This window comes from Rattus norvegicus, chromosome 1 (assembly GCF_021556685.1).
Source record: "Rattus norvegicus strain SHRSP/BbbUtx chromosome 1, alternate assembly SHRSP_T2T, whole genome shotgun sequence".
NCBI classification, from domain to species: Eukaryota; Metazoa; Chordata; class Mammalia; order Rodentia; family Muridae; genus Rattus; species Rattus norvegicus.
In genome coordinates this window covers 9184470-9188919 of record NC_141534.1, presented here as the reverse complement: position 1 = coordinate 9188919, position 4450 = coordinate 9184470, and the positions used below count along the sequence as shown (strand labels likewise).

Genomic DNA, 4450 nt, shown 5'->3' with positions numbered 1-4450 from the left:
GCTACTTTAAAAACACACAACCAAACATAGGAAAACAGCAGGAGGAATTGGAGAGGGAAACAAAAGTTTAATTTTTTTTAATAGCAGATAAAATAAATTTCACAGCAAAGGATTTTTGCCTCCAATCAAGTTGGAAGAGTCTTCCCTTAAGATAATGATCATGGTTTAGTTGGCTCCGAGCAGCAGTTGCGGCAGCTCAGTTCTTCTGTAACTCTTTCTGTCTCCCTTTTGTTTCCAGAAACATGGCCTATGGTGCGGCTGTCTCTGATGGTGTCACCAAGGTGTTCAATGACACGAAAGTTCTCAAGTCTTCATGACTAGAAGACGTGAAGAAACACAGGAAGGCAGTGCTCTTTTGCCTGAGCAAGGACACAAGGAACATCATCCTGGAGGAGGGCAAGGAGATCCTGGTAGGAGATGTGGGACAGACTATGCATGATCCCTACACCACTTTTGTCAAGATAATGCCAGACAAGGTCTGCCACTATGCTCTCTATGATGCAACCTGTGAGACCAAAGAGAGCAAGAAGGAGGTCCTGGTGTTCATCTTCTGGGCCCCGAGAGTGCACCCCTTAAGAGCAAAATGATCTATGCCAGATCCAAGGATGCCATCCAGAAGAAGCTGACAGGAGTCAAGCATGAATTACAGACTAACTGCTACGAGGTCAAGGACCGCTGCACCCTAGCAGAGAAACTAGGTGGCAACCTTTCATTTCTCTGGAGGGCAAGCCTTAGTGAGCCACTTCCAGCCCCCTGCCTGGAGCATCTAGCAGCCCCAGACCTGCTCTTGAGTGTTGCAGGCTGCCCCCTTTCCTACCAAACGGGAGAGACTGGGGGGATCTCAGCAGGGGGAGGGCTATCCCTTCACTCCAGTTGCCAAACATCCCTCCCATCCCCTGGACTGTCCTTTTCCCTCCATCCCTGACAGCTCTGGCCTTTCCCAAACTGCTTTTGAACTTCTGATTGTTCTTGAGTTGAAGCAGACCAAGTCCTGTCCTAGGCAACCAGTGTGGGGGAAGCCTGTATTTTTAAACAACACCCCTACTCCTCTTCTGTCCACATCCCATGCTGCCAACTTCTAACCACAGCAGTGACTGTGCTTGACTGTTTAGTCCTGTGTGAAAATGAACTGTGGAAATGACCCTGCCTACACCAGCTGGTTGCTGTCCCCTTTCCCTTGATCTTGGCCATTCAGGGAAGCAGGGACCTTCAATTTAAGAAAAAATTAAAAACATTCGATATGTAAATAAGAAATACTCAAGTTAATAAAAAAAATTAAAAAGCTAATGAACAAAATAAAGAGATAATGATCATAAATACGCCTGCACCTTATCAAAGTATTTCATAAAGCAAAAGTGAAGTGGAGGAATCTTCATGGTACAAGAAATATTACAGACATTAAACACATAATAAGGATATTATGAACAACTTTACGTCACTAATTTCAATTTTGACTCTAGCTCTATACATACCCAGAGAACAAAGGAAGGGTGATAATGTCTTCCCTCATTCTGTAAGGCTGCAAACGTAGGTCCCATTTCAGAGCCTGTAGGTCTAGGCACCACATTTAGCATATTTTGATCATTTGCAAACCTGTCTGCTGCCTAGAAGTCAGTAAGCCTAGCAGGGCTTTCAGAATAGAGTTCATTAAGTATATGCTAGCACCTTCATGATCCCCTGTTTCAGACTTACCTGGCTTTGAATGCATACCTTGCGTAGGAGGTCAACCAGATGCCCCAACAAGCAAATAGCTCATCCTTCTGGTGTCATCCCAGGACTTCTTAGCCAAGTTCCTATAACAGGAGGGGGGAACTTTAAGATGATGTGTGATGATGTGTAATACTCAGATTGGGAAGCACGGCATTGACTCTCCAGGATGGCGCTGAAATTCTGGTAACAAGAGGATCATTTCAGTCAACATAAGGCTCATTTTAGTCAGCACATGGCAAGATAAAGACTCTAAGCTATCTAAAACGTATTTCCAGCTTTACATCTTGTCTGTTCCCATTCTCTTGACTGTTGTCTATCTATATTTCTACTGCGGTGCTACACTTAAACACATTTGACACTTTATATTCTTGCATCCGAAGGCTATTTTAGTCCTCAGATTCGCTCCACACTTCACTTGAAGTGGTTGTTCCTACTTCTGCAGCTTTTGAGCTCATTGTACTCCAGTTATGCTTTCCAAGAAGAGCTTTAAACCCAGCAGGGGAAATATACCCATTGTTGTAATGCCCCCTTGCTCTATCTGTGGCCCATCCCTCTACCCCTTGCTAGTGGAAGTGTTGTGTGAGACAACAGTGGGCCCAACATAGAAAGAGATCACATTCTAGAAATGTACTCTTACAATCTGAAGAGTTCCACACAAGGGCCAGAGATACAACTTGGCAGCTAAGCCCCATTTGCTGCCCTTCCAGAAGGCCAGAGTTTGGTGCCCAGCACACAGGTCCAGAGTCCTACAACCACCTATAACTGTAGCTCCAAAGGATTCAAGGTCCTCTTCTGGCCTCCACTCACACCAGTATGCCAGTGATATGATCACACTCAGGTACACACACATACATAGAAATCCAAAAATATATGCTCTTAAAAGAGTGAGTTCCATATGGAAACTAGAAGTTTTTAATCAGCAAGTTCAACATGAGCAAAACCAAAATGGCGCTCTTATCTCCTGCATGGTCTGGAAATTCCTATCTGTGTAGCCATCATAACTGAGGCCAGTAGCTGTGCCTGGTGGAAACCCAATGTTCTTGGGCAGCAGACAATGGAAGCCTTGTAAAGACCAATGTGACTGGCATTAAAGAACCATGCAGGTGGGAAGGTCTCTACTTCTTCAATGCAATTGAGTTCTTATACTGTGAAGAAAGCATCATTGCTGTAAGTCTCAATCTTTTCTTTGGAAATGTGCCAGACTATGAGTTTTATAGTATATTGTTTGTTTGTTTTGTGACGTGGCATCTCCACGTAACCTGGGTTAATCTCAAATTTACCATCTTCATGCCTCATACTTTCAAGTACTGATATCGAAAACAAGAGGTCACCCGGCCCAATGCATAATGGTTTTTGATCAAATACGAAACACATGTTTTTCTAGAATCCATATAATCTAAAGACATCCCTGGTAACAGTCATCTAAACACATCATATGGAAAGGAAACCTATACCATAGTGAGCCTCGAGAGCATCCTCCTAGAACTCCTCATAAAACATGAGCAAGTCGGAGCCAGCAACTCCTAAGAGTAACATTCCACGAAGAGTCACTCATCCCCATAGTGCAAGGTTTAAGGAAATTAGTCAGTTTATCGTATTAGTTCAATGAATGGAAAAAAACCCATATAAGTATCAACTGTAGAGAATAATCGTTTGATAGATGGAAATATGCATTTGTGCCTAGCAGATGGGTCCTCTGAACATAGAGGCCTAATCCATAGCACCTACCATGCCAGAATAGACAGGAGAGGGGTCCAGTTATATCCTTCAGGGCCCACTACTGGTCCATGGTCACCCTAAAATTCAACTGTTTTCCTATTTGATTTGATAGCATGTATTGTTTTCTCCACAGAAAAGAGCAGTCTCTGTACACGCAGAAGAGTTACTTTTACTTCATGGAACTGTGCTCATGACTGTCAAAATAAAGCTGAAATGCTGTTTCCACTACCAACAAGAGAATATTTATTTTGTATATTGATGTGCTCTTGAGTCTATTTCTGAGATATGAGGTTCAATGCACAGAAATGATTATTCTTTTCCTGTTAGCGAGCCAGGAGTAGATACAGTGTGGTAGCACAGAGCATTAATCTCCTCGGGGAACTCGCATTTTTAAAAAAAGGATGTAATAAAAATTACAAACTCAAAAATAAAGTCGCAGACTCCAACATTCGGTCAGCACAAATCACTAGTTTTACAAAGCCAAGAACTACCAAAACCATAAAATCCAGGAGAAATATTCTTATCTGTAAGAATGAAAAATAAATATTCTTATCTATAAAAATGAACATCAACCCTGCCATCTGTCCTATGCTACTTTTTCATGATCTTATTTTTGTATGTAACTTTCAATAAGGAAAATTTTTTAAATTATTTTTCTGTAGCATAAATAATTAATTTTTCCTTTGTATTTGGCTTTAATTTTTATGTGCAGTCACATAGATTTCTTTGGTTTCATATATTAAGATGGCTTTGTGTTTTATCTATATATTTATGCTTCCATAGTTTTAGATATTGGCCAGGTCTACCTTATGTACAGGAAAATATATTCTGAGAACCTTGGCAGATATCTGAACTGAATGGTAAATACATATAAAAATCTGTATGTACCACGATGACAGTATCTTGAATACATAGCCACCAATGGTAACATTTAATTTATATATTAGGCACAGTAAAAGGTTAACAGCAATGATTGGTAATGAAGTCATTCAATCACTTCAGCAGACTACCCAAAGTTATA

The 4450-nt window shown here is 41.2% G+C and overlaps 1 pseudogene; it reads left to right on the top strand.

The window, feature by feature from the left end:
• Positions 1 to 242: 242 nt before the first annotated feature.
• LOC148006837 (cofilin-1 pseudogene) lies at positions 243 to 735 on the top strand (annotated as a pseudogene).
• The last annotated feature ends 3715 nt before the right edge of the window (positions 736 to 4450 follow it).